This window comes from Sorex araneus, chromosome 1, assembly GCF_027595985.1.
Source record: "Sorex araneus isolate mSorAra2 chromosome 1, mSorAra2.pri, whole genome shotgun sequence".
Classification (NCBI taxonomy): Eukaryota; Metazoa; Chordata; class Mammalia; order Eulipotyphla; family Soricidae; genus Sorex; species Sorex araneus.
In genome coordinates this window covers 151,364,573-151,383,702 of record NC_073302.1, presented here as the reverse complement: position 1 = coordinate 151,383,702, position 19,130 = coordinate 151,364,573, and the positions used below count along the sequence as shown (strand labels likewise).

At 40.8% G+C, this 19,130-nt stretch overlaps 1 protein-coding gene across 3 annotated transcripts in view; it reads right to left on the bottom strand.

Moving 5' to 3' along the window:
• The window catches only part of ARHGEF28 (Rho guanine nucleotide exchange factor 28), a 362,811-nt gene that overhangs the window by 157,195 nt on the left and 186,486 nt on the right, over nt 1-19,130 (bottom strand). The window lies entirely within an intron of this gene.

Below are 19,130 nucleotides of genomic sequence, written 5' to 3'. Positions count from 1 at the left end.
AGCTACCTCTTGGAATGAATTTATTAATAGTGCACCAATCCTTTTGGATCAAATTTGGCCATGCTGTGAGGTAAGTACCATGTTATTCATTATTAATGAGAATTGAAAGTACTTGAAATTTCCCATTAAGTACCAAGTGGCTTAATAAAGTCAATCTTATGCTTCCATTTTGTTGCATTGTGTTAAATTGAAAGAACTATCCTGTAGTAGGTAAATGTCTTATATTTAAGTAAATTATGTAGATTCTTAATTTTTATTACATAACATTTCTTGTATCTTGACTCAGTTAATATATATTCTTATGTAATTTGCAATTTTCATATAAAGCATTTTATTTCTTTTAAAGTATTTTATTAAAAGTAACTGAAAGCTGTACATATTAAATATTTAAGAAATATATTTTCAAATTAAGAAATATATTTCATCCAAAATGAAAAAGAAAGGAATATGAGCTAGAATTATATGAAAGAAATTTTATTTTTTTATTATTTGAATCTGCTTTTCAAAATATAAGTCTCAGACCTGGCAGAGTCTCTTACCCCCGCACCTGGCACCTGGCTGTCTTCACCAGGGCCCCTCAGAGCAGGGCGGGTTGAGCTTCCATCTCCACCCGGAGCAGAGCCCTAGTAGCTGAAGACCTCCAGAACCCAGCCACAGCCATGCTCAAGGCCCCTCTCCAGAAGTTCGGATGAGCCTCACGCATGAAGGAACTGGCAGAGGAACCCAGGTATGCAGAAGCCGGGGTTGAGATCTCCAAGCCTGCTGGAATTGGGACTGGGCCTCTCTTCTGCCCAGATGCCCCATTTTCCAGTAGCTAGGCAGTCACACCCACAAACTGCCCCAGCACTGTGTAATCCTATCAACGGCCAACATCCAGAGACTATAAAACCAACCTCCCCGAAGACATATAGCCCAGTTCTCCCTTCTCAGAGAACCTGGCAAGTTACTGAGAGTTTCCTGCCCGCATGGGAGAGCCTGGTAAGCTCCCCGTGGTGTATTCATATGCCTAAACCAGTAACAATGATGGGTCTCATTCCCCTGACCCTGAAAGAGCCTCCAACGCTGCACCGTTGGGAAGGACGAGTAAAGAGAGAGGCTTCTAAAATCTCAGGGCTAGGATGAATAGAGACGTTGCTGAGACCACTCGAGAAAATCAACGATCAATGGGATAATGATGATGATGATGTTTCTTCTATTCCCAGTTCACTGTTTGATGTATTTTTTAATCAAAAATAGATTATGAATCTTTCCAAATACATGTTCTCCTGACATAACTATGTGATGTTGTGGGGGAGGGGGCAGCTAGAAAGAGGGTGCACCAGGCATTGCTCAGAGACTACGCCCAGCTTTGTTCTCAGGAAACCATATAATGGCAGGGATAAACCCAGGCCTCTTACATGTTAATCACATGTTCAAGCCATTTAAGCTATTTCTCCAGCTCATAATTATGTAAGTTCTTTTTAATCTTTCTCCTTCATGATGTAGTACTTCATATTAATTGATTTTCATATGTTGAACTGTTTTTGCATTCCCGGAAAAATCCTACTCTTCATGATGAATGATTCTCCTGATGTGTTACTGCATTCAACTGGTCATTTCTTTAGAGATGGAAATTTCTGTATATATTTATTAAGTCCATCTCTTAAGTTTATTTAATGCTTGCTATTTTTACCACTATTGCTGTGAGTGGTATGCTGAGATTCCTATAGTAATTGTGTTGCTGTTAATGCACTCTTTATCTGTTAATTATTATGTTTTATATTTGAGTGTGCCCAGGTTGGTGAATTATGTTGATGATCATTATATCTTCTTGATGGACTGGTACCTTGATCAGCACAAATATTAATCAATATATAATATCCAACTTTGTCTCTTGTTCCCTTTTAAAATTGTAGGTGTATTTTATCAACTATAAGGAGAGCAGATCCCAAAAGATATGTGGGTGGCCAATAATCACACTAAAAAGATAATCATTATGACCTAGTATCAGGAAAATACAAATCAAAATGACAATAATGTATCATTTCATACCAGTGATAATGGCATATACTCAAAAAACTGAAAACAAGTGTTGGAAAGGGTGTGGCAAAAAAGGAACTCTCATTCACTGTTGGTGGGAATGTCATCTAGTCCAGCCTCCATGGGAAACAAAATGGATATTTCTCCAAAAAGTAGTCATGGAGCTCCCATTTGACCCAGTTATCCTATTTCTAGGTATTTACCCCTCAAACACTAAAACATTCATTTAAAAAAACTTTTCATTTAAAAAACATTTTAAATGTTCATTTAAAAAGCATTCATATAAAATATACCTGCCTAGCTCAGATAGATAAGGGAACACCAAGTAAAATGTGGTTGGAGATCCCACCCGGGAAGGGAGATGCGTGCTGAAAGTAGACTAGAGACTAACACAATGGCCACTCAATACCCCTATTGCAAACCACAACACCCAACTGGAGAGAGAGAGAGATCAAAAGGGAATACCCTGCCACAGAGGCAGGGTGGGGTGGGAGGGAGATGGGATTGTGGGGGAGGGATACTGGGTTTATTGGTGGTGGAGAATGGGCACTGGTGGAGGGATGTGTTTGTAAACATTGTATGAGGGAAAAACAAGTTCTAAAATGTGTGAATCTGTATCTGTACCCTCATGGTGATTCACTAATTAAAGAATAAAATAAAATATATATATACATATATATATACCTGCCTATCCTTATTGTAACTGTGTGAACAATACTATGTATATTAGCCAGAATAAGGAAGCAAGCCAAATTTCCAACAACAGGTGAATGGGTTAAAAAGTTGTGATATTAATACACAGTCGAATACTATGCAGCCATGGGAGGGGGCAGGGGGGCAGGACAGTCATGCAGTTCTTGGTTAGCTGGAGGGAACCAGAGAGTATCATGCTAAATGAAATGAGCCAGAATCAGAAGGGCAAATACAGGATGATCTCACTCATCTATGGTATACAGAGAAACAAATCAAGTGTATGAACGATATCAATCAATAATAAGCCTTGGACATTGGAATACAGACCTGAAAGTGCCAGGTTTGGGAGGAGCAAGGAGAGGAATAGATTCTCTGGAAGTAACACAGGAACAAAGGTGGGAGGTATGGAGCAAATGGGCGCCCCTGAGGGAGGTAACAATATGCACCAAAAACCATAACTTTCAATCAACAAATGTGGGGGGGGGAAATGGGAGGGAGATAAGGAAGGTCAGGCTGGAAATGACATAGGGAGAGAGGCGGAGGGTTGTGGCCACTTCAATGTTGGGAATGTGCAATAACTTTATGTGTCAAACCCACAAACTTAAGCATTATTAAAATCCTATTACCTAAAATATAATAAAAATTTTAATCATCAAAATAATGAAAAATTTAAATCATTTTTCATATACTCACACCTGAGTTTGTGTATGTATTTATTGGTATGTGTATCTATCTGTTGTGTATCTTTTTCAAAACCTCTCAGAAAGCACTGTAGCACTGTCATTTCATTATACATAGATTTGCATTATACATAGATTTGTTCCAGCGGGCACGGTAATCTCTCCATTGTGAGACTTGTTGTTACTGGTTTTGGCATATCAAATACGCCACGGGTAGCTTGCCAGGCTCTGCCATGTGGGCGGGATACTCTCACATGGCATATCAGATATGCCACGGGTTGTGGCGTATCTGATATGCCAAAAACAGTAATAACAAGTATCACAATGAAGACGTTACTGGTGCCCGCTTGAGCAAATCGGTGAGCAACGGGTTGACAATGACAGTAACTGAGAGTAGTTCCTGACATTTCTTATTCATTATTGGCTTAGAAAACCTTGTTCTATCACTTCACTCTGAGCTTATGTTTGCCATCATATCTGATGTGATATAATATGAGATATGATGTGATATAAGACTCTTGTATACATAGTTTAGCTAAATCTAGTTGTGATTGTTGCTTTTTTTTAATCCATTCATCCATTCTGCATTTTTTTTATAAATTCAGACCATTTACCTTTAGGGTAATTATTGATATATGAAGCTTACTTACAGCCTATCTTTTGCTTTCTGGTTGTTTTATATTTTTGTTTTTTATCTGCTAAAACCTTTTTGGTTTGATATATCTTTCCATGTGGAGGATTTACCCTGGTGAAATCTTTCCATTTCTTCAATTTTTATTCTGTGTCTCTTCTCCAGATTTTTGTTATGTGCTTACTATGGGGATTGAAGCATACTTTCCCATATCTAAAAAAGTCTTTGTGCTGGTGTCATCTTTATTTCATCCTTTTTATCCCTCTACTTTTAATCTCAAGTTGCCGTTGTTCATTTTCTAGAGTAGTAGTAGTCACTGAATGGCTATGTGTTTCCTTGCTGAGGATTTTGTAATCTCTGATTTCTTCCTTTCATGTAGAAGAACTCCTTTCATCATTTCTTATAGTATACATCTGGTTATGGTAAACTATTCGTTTTTATTTATCTAAAAACACTTTTATTTCTCTATTGTATTTTGAATGGTGATTTTGCATGGCAGAATATTCTTAGCTGGCATTTTTGTCTATTAGTAGTATGACTATGACAATATTCTACTTTCATCTAATCTGTAGGTTTCTGTTTAAAAAAAGACTAATGAATGCCTAATATAAATGCTTTTTTGATATTACCTTTTGCTTTTGCATAGAAATCTCCAATAATTTTTATTTATTATTGAGTTCTAATAATCTAGTATGGTATATTTTGATGAAAGCCATTTTGGTTTCAAAATTTTGGACCTCAGCTTCCTGAAAATCAATAGCTAATTCCTGGCAATCTTTTAGGTGTTATTTCCCTGAATATTCCCACTGTGTCCTTATCTCTCTTTTCATTTTCTGGAACTTCCATAGGTCTCATGTTTACTCAGTGAAGTCTGATATTGTTGGGGTAAAGATTATCATAAGTTGAAATTCTAAGTTATTGCCATTCATAAGACTTTCTTTTCTTGAAAAATAAAAATACTTTTTACTTTTTTTCTTTTTGCCCTTTAGGCTACACCCCAGTGATGCTCTGGGGTTACTCCTGGCAGTGCCCAGAGGAATATATGGATGCCAAATCAAACCCAGGTCTGCCTTTGCAAGGTAAATGCCCTACCTGCTGGATTAAAGCTCTAACCTCAGCACATGTCTATTCCCTTGCTACCTTTATTATCTCAATTATTTGAAAAACAGAATCTGCATTTCTCTTTGGAGAATCTGATATGTTTCTTTTATTATTTGATTATATAAGCTGGGAGAGTGGATAAGCTAGAAATCCAACAAAAATAAAATATTTGTATTAGGATGTATCTACATGTAATATAAGAAGAAAATATTACATAGACAGCTCAGTTCAGAGAAAGAAGAGCTGATCTCTATATTAATTTATACAATACACTAAAGAATAATTTTGTGAGCCTTTCCTGTCTTACAAGATGGCAGGTGAAAAGGCGGAGAAGCCAGCTGCTAAGAAGAAAATAAGACTCAAGATTATTGATGCAGATGGGAAGGTTCAGAAAAAACCATCACCCCAAGGCTAAAACACCAAAGACGGGGAAACCCCGCTGCAGCTGAAGCCCAGTCCTCAGCTGAGGAATTGTCAATATTTCTGCTCTGCTGTATATTAAGTACTGGGCCACCAAGTCCTAGATTGCAAATTGAAAGAAGGTTCCTGCTGCGGTGACTAAGCCAGTCGAGGTGACAGGAATGGCAGTACCAGCGTGGTGAAGCTACAAAAGGTGGCCAGATACTCTCCTACTGAGGATGTGCCTCAGAGGCTGTTGAAAGCACAACACAAATCCCTTCAGCCAGTCTGTGAGGAAGCTGCAGGCCAGCATCACTCCTGCAATCAATGTGACCATCCTCACATGGAGCCACAGAGGCAAGAAGATGGTTTTCCTGAAGTAGCTGACAGGGGCTTACTACTTGGATAGAGGCTAAGGGTTGCATGTGAATGACCCTGTTCAATGATTTGAAGCACGCCCCATAACCCCCGAAGCACCACAGGATGTGGATCTGGAGGCCTCTAGCCTCTAGCTAATCTCTGGTACCACAGAGCTCAAGCACTACTGCATCCTTGGGCCCTTGTATTGAACGGCTGGCCCAGCTGGCCAAGAATCACTGGGAGGAGCCCCTAAGCATCTTGAGAACTATTTGGAGGATTCCCCCCCTCTCCCTCCCCCCCAAAAAAAGAAACCCCAAAACATAAACTCAGAACTACCAGTTAATGGTTCTAAATCTAAGATCCATGTACAATGTGATGTCAGCCATCACATTTTTTAAAAGTATAGCTTCATCTTGCATCTGCTCCTGGTGGTATATTATAGTTTCAAAAAGTCAACTAAATGGACAGAGAAAGAAAACATACGTGTGGGTCTTAACCTATGTATATAGATATGTCTACGAATATTTCCATCATCAACAATGTTTATCTGTATTAACTAAACATAAGGGCATACTGATGACTCCAGAGATAATTCATTAGCCCATGAGTTACTCTAGTATCCTTTCTTATTTATCTGTGATCTCCTAATCAGTGAGAAATCTGGCATCTACTCTCTATAATACACTTATTCCCAAATTACATAAATAGTCAGTATCAAAATGTTGACTTATACCATGTGGTAAATGACTTTATCACCTAGAGGTCAGTGTGTAAAGCTTCTTTTGCTTTTATTCTTGTCAAGTCTACTCATTTCTAAAGATAGAGAGATCTGCACATATGTACACACACATCCATCTGCAGCACTTTTATGTAGCTGAATTGCTTTGTAATGTACTGCCTTCTATCCCAGAAACCCTCAACCTGCTAGTTTTTTAATTTGCACACAATAAAGTTTACTCTGTGTTCCAGACAGTTCTATAGGTTTTGGCGAGTGCAGTGTTAAGTGTCCATGATCATACTATCATAGAGAATAATTTGACTATCCTAAAGGAGAGAGATATGTTGAAATAACAAAGAAACTAAGGAATTTTTCAATGTCAAAGCAAAGACTTTTTCGATAACAATAAAAGTAGTATTCAGTTACTACCCAAATTATAAATATCCATGCACTTATATCAATATAAATAACTCAATAAATAAGGGGCTGCAAATATGTAACACCAAACCTCTAAAGAGGACGCTGTATATCAGATTTTATTCCAAAGCAGTATGAAATGAAGAAAGGGTTGTGCAGTGATTTCATTCTCAGGGGAAATATTGAAACCTGCTACCCCCAGTCAGGGCAAGACCACTAACAGTGAGAAGCAATATTAATGGTCTATACTAGAACAGGATGTGGTGGCATTGTCACTGCTCCAAATTCATACTACTAATCTAATGATGTGCACGGCATTAGAAAAATGATAACTGGGGGACATTCTACCCTATATGTAACCAATACTCCTTAAAATTACCAAGAGCATCAAAAACAAAGAAAACAAGGAGAGTCTGAATAATTCTCAGAGTCCAGAAATGTCTAAGGAAGCATAACAGTAAGTAGTAGTTTCAGAATAGAAAAAATAAATTGAATTTAAAAAAAATAATAAAAATAAATTCAATTAGCTCTAAGGAAATCTAAGGAAAAGATTAATTTTTATCAATAGTAACTGCAATTCATTCATTTAACAAATGTAACATAGCACAACATTAGACACAGTATGGGATTAAGCTGCTTTCCTTGAATGTGACCAATCTTGGTTAGATTCCCAGGAACCACTTGTAGCACCCTGTGCCCTACCAAGAGTGATTCCCAGGCACAGTGTCAGGAGTAAGCCCTGTGCATTGCAAGGTGTGGCCCAAAACGCCAAAACCAGGCAAACCAATAAACAAAAATGCACCAAAATAACTTCTGATCATATTAGAGGAAGTGTAGAGGGAGAAGATGGAAAGGAACATTCTACCATCTCCATAGCCTTCCGGTACAGCTTAAAATTGTAGAAACATTTTTAAAGATGGGCACAAAAGGCACTGAATCTAAATTTACTGAACATTAAATTCTTGCCCAAAGAATATGCCACATCACTAATTCAGAGAGGCAGAATTCAAACCAGTTCTGCGTAAGTTACGTGAAGGTACCATGTGACTCTTAGGGATCCACAGATCTTAAGGGAGTCACTGTCACTGTCACTGTCATCCCATTGTTCATCAATTTGTTTGAGCAGGCACCAGTAATGTCTCTCAATGTGAGACTTATTGTTACTGTTTTTGGCATATCAAATACTCCATGGGTAGCTTGCCAGGCTCTGCTGTGCAGGCGCGATACTCTCGGTAGCTTGCCAGGCTCTCCGAGAGGGGCAGAGGAATCGAACATGGGTTGGCTGCGTGAAAGGCAAACGCCCTGCCGCTGTGTTGTCGATCCAGCCCCTTAAGGGAGTGCACACTGAAAATTATTTTAATTTCTTGGAAACAAATAGAGTCTCTCTGGGGTTAATAGCTTCCCCCAAAGCTGGCTCTAGTGAAACTCTCCCACTGGGCAACTTCAGGTGGGTGAGTTTTCCTCAGGGGACCAGAAATTATTGGCAGATAAACCTCCAGAATCGGGGAAACCCAGCTATCTCAAAGTCTGCTCAAGTTGTGGGCTTCTTTCACATCACTCTTGATTCTAATGTTATTTTTTTTATGTTATGAAGAAACAAGGAATGTTTAAGCTGAGTCTGGCCTGCATTGCCCCTGTCCTCTATATGAGCTGCATTTACTCTTCCTGTGAAGATTCAGTAAGTAATGTTGACTTTCTTGCCCAGGCCTGATACATGAAATTAGTGGACCATGTTTCATAAAAATGTCTTCCAGGGGTCGGAGAGATAGTCCAGCAGGTAGGGTATTATCTTGCACATGGCCAACCTGGGCTCAATCCCTGGCATCACATATGGTCCCCTAAGCACTGCCAGGAGTGATCCAAGTGCACAGCCAGGAGTCAGCCCTGAGCATAGCCAGATGTGGCCTCCAAATGAACAAAATGTTTTCCAAATTAGCTACTTTAAAAGCTAAAGCAAATTATCCCGATATATTGTCAGAGCTTTTGGACTGGAGTAATAGCACAGCAGGTAGGGCATTTGCCTTGCATGCGGCCGACCTGGGTTCGATTCCTCTGTCCCTCTCTGAGAGCCTGGCAAGCTACTGAGAGTAGCCCACCCACACGGCAGAGCCTGAAAGCTACCCGTGGCGTATTCGATATGCCAAAAACAGTAATAAGTCTCACAATGGAGACATTACTGGTGCCCGCTCAAGCAAATTGATGAACAACGAGACAGGACGACAGTGCTACAATACTACATTGTAGAGCTTTACTACCTAGCATTAAGAGGAAACCAGAAACTTCATTTAGCTAAAGTGCCCTCACAAGGCTGAATCACACAGCACTCAGTGAAAAGTGAGCCAAAATTCATATAAACATGTTTAAATCACAATCAAGTCCAGAAGGCAGCGATTCCTCAGGGAGAATAGGTCTTTTGTCAAGTATCTATACACACAAATGTGCAGAGATGTTCCAGACTAAGGGGGAAGAAATCTCTGATCCCTGGGCGAAATTTGAACTTTGCAGAAAATAAGTCCCATCAATACTATATCAGGGATATATTTTGTATCATGTGTTATGCTTCATAAATTAGTTTGCTATTGCTTAAAATTAATAATCAATTCTTTGGGGGATTTCCTAAACATTTAAATCTTATTTGTATGTAATAATGCATAATTTAAAGAAGGTTCCCTATTCCCTGGGAGTAATTTAATTTTTAAATAGGGGGCACATCTGAAGGTGCAGGAAGACCAGCATGGGGCTAACTGTGTGGGCCACGGTGGCCGTGCAGTTGTGGGCTGTGCTGGGGACCCTCAGAGCGTCCAGCGTGGGAAGCCTGTGCACTGACACCTATGCCACCTTCCTGCCCTATGCTTTGCTTCTGTTGAATAGAAATCTCCCTAACAACTTCCAGGAATTCATCCTCTATTTCAAGCAGCATGTAATAACTGAGCACTTTACACAGTGAAAACTTTTATCTCTGCTTTCTGAGGGGAGGGGGCATACCAAGTGATACTCAGGGGCAATCTCTGACAGTCCTCAGAGGACCATATATGCATGCTGGGTACAAAACCTGGACTGGTCACATACAAAGTGGGCATGTTATCTCCTGAACTATCTCTCCCTCCCAACATTCTCTCTTTCCTCTCTCCATTCTCTTTCTTCTCTTTCCTCTATCCTCTCATCCTCTCTCTCTGTCTCATTGCTTTTTTTTATTTTTGAGAGTGGGTCCTTTTTTTCCTTTTTTTCCCCTTGTTTTTGTTTTTGTTCTCTTTTGTTTGGGGCACATACTGGGCTATTCTCAATGCTCAGTCCTGGCTCTGCGCTCAGGACCAGTCACTCCTGGTGATCTCAAGGGACCACATGGGGTACCTAGAATCAAACCTAGCTGACCACATGCAAGGCAAACACCCTATCCACTGTACTATCATTCCAGCCCCTGCACTTTTAAAATGCAAAAATAAAACCACACTGTATTTGAGGTGTTGGGTTTTTGGAAATTTGGACCCAGAATATAATCTATTTTTTTTTAATTTAAACATCAAAATAGAACTTTAGGAAAGGAATCTATGAGATTTACTCATTCACTATGACTGTTTTATTTGTAGTTGATTTTTGGGGGAAAAATATCTAGAGTTCAGAGGGAAAAATAAAACTATGACTTTTAGTTCCCCTCCATTAATTTTCTAAATTTAAAATACTTTGTGAAATCAGAAAAATAGACAATTTAGATTATAATACAGGTAAGTTAGAATGAATGCCAGACATCAGCTATCCCTTATGATACAAGTGGAAATCCATTCCCTTCATCCTAATTTGTGTACCTCAATATACAATGATGACACTGAGAGAAAATTACAATCATTTAATTCCTCTATATTACTTAGAAACAGTCTTGAAAAGTTCAGTGGCTTAGAAATGTTTTCATTCAATTTTCAAAGTTTTCACATTTACCACAAATCTACAAAGATAATCTCTGAAAGAGAATGAACCTAATAGAAATGGCATTCCATGCACAGCTTTTGAAACAGCCTGCAATAAAAGTAGACTGTGTTTGGGTCCAGAGAGATAGGACAGAGGTTAAAGCAGCTGCCTTGCATACAGCTAACTCCAGTCAGATCCCCACACACCACTAGAAGTAATCCCTCACCACAGAGCCTAAGCACCATTAAGTGAGGCCCACAAAACCAAGACAAATAAACAAAAAAAAAGGAAATGAGTTTTCCTAAACTTAGATTCTTAGTACTTAATACTAAGTACTAAGATTGGGTAGTATTTAACTTAGTACTTAACTTTTGGGTAGAAAAGCTAGTATAGTGGGTAAGTGCTTGCCTTGCATGTGGATGACCTCGTTCTATCCCTAACACCACATATAGTCCTCTGAGCTTCACCAAGAATGATCCCTGAGTATAACCCGGAGTAAGTTCTAACACCATCAGGTGTGGTCCAATCACCAAAAACAAAATGTTACTTAGGCTAATAACACCTAATATTAACTCACTATATTTTGGGGAGCATTTTTTTTGTTTGTTTGTTTTTTTTGTTTTTTTTTTGTTTTTTTTTTTTGCTTTTTGAGTAACCCCAGCGATGCTCAGGGGTTACTCCTGGCTCTGCACTCAGGAATTACTCCTGGCGGTGCTTGGGGGACCATATGGGATGCCGGGGATCGAACCCGGGTCGGCCGCGTGCAAGGCAAACGCCCTACCCGCTGTGCTATCGCTCCGGCCCCTTGGGGAGCATTTTTGAGCAAACAATTAGCAGAATATTCATCATCATCATCATCATCATCATCATCCCATTGATCATCGAATTTCTCAAGCGGTCTCAGTCTATTCGTCCTAGCCCTGAGATTTTAGAAGCCTCTCTTTCCTTGTCCTTCCCAACGATGACGCATTGGAGGCTCTTTCAGGATCAGGGGAGTGAGACCCAGCATTGTCACTGGTTTTGGCATATGAATATACCATGGGGAATTTGCGAGGCTCTCCTATGTGGGCAGGAAGCTCTCAGTAGCTAGCCAGGTTCCCCCAGAGGAAGAAGTAGGCTATAAAATGTCGCATGGCCGCTTCCGGGAGCTTGGTTTTAAGTCTCTGGATGTTGGCCACTGGAAGGATCACACAGTGCCAGGGGCAGTCCCTGGGTGTGACCACCTAGCTACTGGAAAATGGGAAATCTGGGTGGAAGAGGCCCAGTCCTGATCCCAGCAGGCTTGGAGGTCTCAGCCCCGGATCCCACATACCTGGGTTCCTCTGCCAAACTCAGAGGATTCGGCAGAATATTACACCCATCATTATGCCAGACAATGTTTTAGATTTGGGATTCAGAAGTTGTTGGTTGCTTATTTGTTTGTTTTTTAAAATCACAACTGAAGAAGACAATTCTACACCTCCAGCAGGCTTTTAATTTCTTCCTGTTTCCAAGTCTATAGCACATAAATCCCCAAATTCTTATAACCTATGTTAAAAGAAGTCCATTAATACATATTCCAATTGTCAAACTCAGTGGTTTTCAACTGTTTCACACTTGAGAACTGGCTCCGATCTGCAGAACACTGGTCTAAATAAATGCTTAATTTGCATCCACAGGAGAATTGAGTCACAAATGTGGAAGTGCAAGCACTCATGACAAGAAAACCAAATTGGGATTATCATACTCTCAAAATGCTAGTAAGGCACTTGCTTTCACCTACTAAAAATTATGTTTAAAAACCTCAACAACCCAAATAAGAAAGTTTCAGTGAAGTGAATAAAATGGATAAATCTGAGTCAGAGTTTTTATAAATACCCAGGTCTTTCCAATGTATCGCTTTGGTCTATCTTTCATCTGCAGGCCCTTTATTTCAAAATCAAATTACTGGCAAACTTTGGTTTCCCCTCAAAAGATGACAACTTCCCCGCTGCCCCCCCCCCGACACACACTGCCCTTAAGATAAAAGGGGGATCCACAGAAGCTTCTGTAGCCTGAAGCATGCAGAGATCTGCCCAAAATTAGGCTTGAAAAATTAAATTTCAGAAGGCTCAGAGCTCTGCTAAGCACCTCCCCACCTACTGCATTCTTTCATGTTTGTACGCATCATTCTGACAGTTCCCATGCAGACACACATGAGTTGGTAGCTGTCAGCCAGCAGAGAGTTGACTTCCGCTGACACAAGTCCTAGAATTTAAGATGATATGGGGCTAGAGCGACAGGATAGTGGATAGGGCATTTGCCTTAAACGAGTCAAGTTGGGTCCTATCCCCAGCATCCCAGATGATCCCCCAAGCCCTGCCAGGAGCACAGAGGTTGGAATAAGCCCTGAGCGCTGCTGGCTGTGACCTCCCAAACAAAAACAAAAATAAATAATAAAGCTTAAGGCCCAGCCTTGAACCTTTACATGGTTTCTTTCTTGAAAGCAAGTGAACGCTGCTGTTTTGTAAGCTTTCATAATTACTTGTAAGTGTTCGTTCCATTTTCAAACTTACTAATTAACATAAGGAGAAAAGACTGGCCTAATGAGTCCTACTTATTGTGGGTTTGGTTTTCCAAACTAGCACCATTTCCAGATATCCTATTCCTGCCTCCCCTGGGACAGCCCAGAGTAGGGGACAGTAAATGAGAAGGAAGTGCTTTCTTTTGTCTGCTTAAATAAGGCAGATTTTCAGGGGTCTCTGAATGTTTTTTTTCCCTGAAAAGGAAGATGTAGGTCAAATCAGCTTGAGACCCTCTACACTAGACCCTCGCCCAACTCCACAGAAATCCAGGCCCCTCCAGATGTACAGCCACACGGAGATCTTGAAAAGAGATTTTGTACTTGCTAGCTAAAATTCTCTTCTGGGCGGGCTGTCCCTCAGGATCATGCAAGCATTTCCCTTTTCCTTTCCCTACACTTCCTGTGAGGAGCTTTGTGGGTTTCTGGAACCTCAGAGCACAAAAGCCGTGTGCCCTCTAGCCTGAGCACACTGAACAGCTCCTTCTTCTGTCGGTGTCTTTGTCTGCTTTGTTCTTCTACCGAGTGGGCTAGATGTTGAGCTCAGGTAAGAAGTTGGGCTTTCCAGCTAGTGCTGGCATGGATGTGGGGGGAAAGGGACGCTCTTTCACTGTTGGTTGGAATGCCGACTGGTCCAGCCTTTTTGGAAAACAATGTGGGCATTCCTTCAAAAACTAGAAATTGAGCTTCCATATGAGCCTGCAATATCACTTCTGGGAATATATCCCTAGGGTGCAAAATAGCATAGTAGAAATGACATCTGCACCTGTATGTTCATCGCAGCACTGTTCACAATAGCCAGAATCTGGAAACAACCTGAGTGCCCAAGAACAGACGACTGATTAAAGAAACTTTGGTACATCTACACAACGGAATACTATGCAGCTATAAGGAGAGAAGTCATAAAATTTGCTTATAATTGGATGGACGTGGAAAGTATAATTATAAGTGAAAAGAGTCAGAAAGAAAGGGACAGACATAGAATGACTGCACTCATTTGTGTAATATAAAATAACATAATATGAGACTGACACCAAAGGGCAGTAGACACAAGGGCCAGGAATATTGCCCCATCGCTGGAAGCCTGTCTCATGAGCTGGGGGAGAAGGCAACTAGAATAGAGAAGGGATCACTAAGACAATGATGGTTTGAGGAATCATTCGGGATGGGAGATGTGTGCTGAAAGTAGATAAAAGAGCAAACATGATAACCTCTTAGTATATGTATTGCAAACTATAATGCCCAAAAGTAGAGAGAGAGTACGGGGGAAATCGTCTGCCATGGATGTGGGGGTTAGGGGGTTGGAAAGGGTGGAAGGGGGTAATACTGGGGACATTGGTGGTGGAGAATGTGCACTGGTGGAGGGATGAGTGTTTGATCATTGTATGACTGAAACTCAAACATGAAAGCTTTGTAACTGTAGCTCACAGTGATTGAATAAGAAAAAAAAAAAAGAAGTTGGGCTTTCTTCTGCACACTTTCTTTCTTATGCCCTTCCTCTGAGTCCTAACACTGAGATTTTTTTTTGTTCTCATGTTACATCTGAATAACAATCACAGTATTAAGTGACCTAAAGTATTTTATGTACTGTGACCCAGTCTCTGCCTATGCTGACAATGAGGCTAGTCTATATATTATCCAGTAAACACTGTGACAAGGAAGGTGTTCCCTTCCCTGGCAGAGACTCCATGATATTTGTTCTTTCTTCTTACGAAAGTCAGTCATGCTTTGTGGAGAACAGCACAGCACCATTCTAAACTGCCTCCTGAAATGCAGCTTAATCAAGGCCTGTGATGTTAAAGGAACAAACCAGGACACAAGGATTTTTTTTTGTCAATGTGATCATAACTTATTTTTTTAAAAAAATCAGATGCACAGGGAAAATGCTGGTAGGAAATATATCAAAATGAAATAGCAGCTGCTTTGGAATGTGAGAATTACAGAGATTGCTTTTTTTCATTTCTACTCTACCTACAATTCCTAATTTTTCTGGAGCTAGATAAATAGTACAGGGGTTGAGGTGCTTGCCTTGCACCCAGCCAACCCAGTCCCCAGTCTAAATTCCTGCCACCATATCTGGTCAGGGGTTACTTCTGATAACAGAACTATGTCTAACCCCTGAGTACCACCAGGTGTGGCCTCAAAATCCAACAAATAATTCCATTTATTTCTAGAATTAATTACTGGTATTGGAATAAAGACAGACTCCCAGACCAATAAAACAGAACTGAAAGTCCAGAAACAGATCCTCAAGTATATGGACAGCGCTTATTCAATAAAGGAGCAAAGAATATTATGTGGAATAACTAGAGCTTCCTTAGCAAATTATGTTAGAGAGACTGATCAACCGTATGTAAAAATTTAACCCAGATTGTTGTCGCACACCATGTACAGAAGTCTACTCAAAATGAATTTAACATTCAATATAAGACCCTAATTCATAAATTATATTGAGAAAAAAACATGGGTAGAACCTTCACGACATTGACTCCAGATATATCTTCAATAATTCAATGCCACTGGCCAAGGAAACAGAAGGAAAAATATATAAATGGAATTATATGAAATTGAGAAGCTTCTGTACCACAAAAGAAATGACGACTAGAATAAAAAGACACTCTATAGAGTGAAAAAAATATTTTCCTACCACTCACAAGACAAAGTTCTAATATCCAAGATATAGAAATCACTTTAAAAACTTAACAACAAAAACAATCTTATCAAAAAATGGGTGAAGAGATGAACACAGACACTTCCTCAAAGAAGATATACAGATGGGCCAACAGGTTTATGAAAATAATCTCTGTATATCTGATCATCAGGGAAATGTAATATCACCTTACACTAGTGAAACTGGTACACATTAATAAAGAACAGAAAAGAATAGTTGGGTGTGGATATGGAAGAAAAGGAATCCTTTTCTCTCCTGATGGAAACATTGATTGGTTAAACCTCTTTGGAAAACAATATGGACACTTCTCAAAAAAATAAGAATTGAACGTCCATTTAACCTAGCAATTTGACCTCTTGGAATCTACCTCCAAGAGCCCAAATATTTCATTCTAGAAAATCATTTACACTCCTGTGTTCATTGAGGCACTGCTCACAGAGCCAAAATCTAGGAATAACCCAAGTGTCCATGAACAGATGATTGGATAAAATAACTATGGCATATATGCACAATGGAATATTACTTGGCTATAAGAAAAGATGAAATCATACAATTTGCTGAATGTGAATGGATCTATAGAGTATCATGCTGAGTTGAAGTTAGTCCGAAAGAGAGGAACAGATACAGATAATACTTTCTATCATCTGTGGCATATAAAGAAACTTACAGGGGGAGTAACTATATGTCCAAAGGCAACAGAACCTATAAACTGCTCTACAGGACTGAGCTTAGTAAGGGCATGTTGAAGGGTAGGAGAGGTAACTGTGTCAGTGGTGGAGGGTAGAAGATAATCTGGTAGAGGGTGAGGTATTGGGACACTGTATGCACAAATCCTATCATGAACATATTATAAATTGCAGTGCTCCAAAGAAAAAATATTTAAACAATCAATTTAATTATTTTTTTAAGTTGGGAGCTCTGAAACAATGCCTGAGGAGCTGGGGCCACTCATGGTGAGAATTGATACCCAGGCCAGATGATTCAATGTCAGGTCTGGTGACAAAGCATTGCTAGAATCAGTAGTGCAGGGGCCACTAGGGCCATACCTTGCAGTGCAGGCTGCCGGGAATCAAACTTGGGGCCTTACCCAACCCAAGTCTGCACCTCTGACTATTGACCTAGCTCTCTGGCCCCAGAGTTAATGTCTTAAAAAATAGACCTGGTCAAGTAGTGAGTCAAGACATGGACAGCTTTGCTAATTCAGTGACGGTTTAAGATCTTGGTTTGCCATTGGGTTGCAGCCAAGCCTCACTCTCTTAACTGCATTTCCCACAGGTAGTCCACCGGTGCCTGTTTCGTGGCCACTTCTTTTCACCTTGGATAGCATCTGGTGCTGCTCGTGACCAAGCTCCCATTTCTTCATTATATTATTCATTTAGTCCTGATGACTTGAGTAAAATGGATTCTTCCTTTAAACGTCTTCATTGCTATGTGACCCGTTTCACTTCCCTCCTCTTTTACTTCCTCTACATTTTGCCCTCTTTCGCCTTCCTCTTCACCCCCACTTTACTTGCATACTCCACCGGACCAAATCAACCCTTCAGCTGCTCAGTGTCCACACACAGTGTGCGGACCACACAAAGACGAGAGGTCACTCTGAATAACGAAGCCAGCAATGATCTCTTATCTCTCCTCCTCATTTATCAGCATTTCCTTAGAGACAGCGTAAACTCTGAGCACATACACAGTAGCACAACAGCTCTGAAGTGGCAAGTGGCCTGCGAGGAGAGCTGTTCCTGGCTCCAGGCTCCAGTTTAACATCTGCCTCCCCTTTCGTTTCTCTTAAATAAAGAAACCTAGGATCATTTTCTATGCATAATGTCAAGGAACTTATTTTTTTTCCCAATCCAAGGAGTTTAAATGAAGGAAAAGGTGAGTGTTAGCACCAGGCATTATCCTTCACGTTCCTTTTCATAAATCACAGGATTAAAGTCAGACTTGTCGGTTTTCTCTCAAAGCTTTCATGACCCTCCCCCTCGAAGGCAGTGATGTGACTGACAAAGCACTCACTCCGATTAGGTCAGGCTGCTTTCATTTCCCTAACACATGCCCCCTTGTCCGGAGCAAGTAGACTAGCCTGAAAATGGAGTTCGCAAAGCCTAAAATTAAAAATAATCCTACTATTTAATACTTTTTACAGCCAGCATTCCTCCCCCAGCAGCGATGTGTCTGGGTAAACATCCTTTAAAGCTAACATTCCTGGGAGCATGATGCAATTCAGAGATGAGACATCCTGTGTGTGAGCAAGAGCATGCTCGGGCTTCAGTGGCTGCAGCACTCATCCGCACAGGGGCACTGGCTTCCATGTCTCCTGCCTTGTGCCCCCTGTAGAAGTAAACTAATGCCCTATCCTTAGAAAAAGGGAGCACATTGCTTGAGACACACCAGGGTCCTGCGCCAATTTCCAGAGTGCCTCCTACAAGGAGCTTCGGCCAGTCACTCGTGGCTTCTGGCCAGGCTACCAGCAACCCAGCTAACAGGCACTAAAGGTACTTCCTCCTCGCCTGGCTTTGTGCTTCAGGATTCCCCAACTACTACAAGGCTCTGCCACATGCCTACACAACACGCCACCTCTCACTTGGCCTCCCAGGATAGCACTTGGCTGCGACACGAGCTATAGGCCCACTTGCCTTGGCTATGCCACTCACTCTAGGCTTTGCCATGCTTTCCTCTGACTTCTCACCAGACTGGGCACTCTGCCACCAACTCTGCCACCTCTCCCTCTCCAGCTCCCGGGCAGGCTCACTCAAGGACGATGTGAGGAGCTGAGTCTGAAGACTCCCCCTGGGAAGGCCTGAGCTTCTCTGCTTCCCACCAGCCAGCCCCCAAGTCTTCACAGGTCAGCCCAGGGATCAGAGGAGGCACAGGCAGAGAGCCCCACCTTGAGAAACCCTCAGATCCCACCGCTCCAGTAGAGCCTATGGCAAGAACTCATGGGACCTGAGACTCACCCTGAAGAATTAGAAAGTGCTGAGGGCGATTTGGGAAAGCATTCAGGA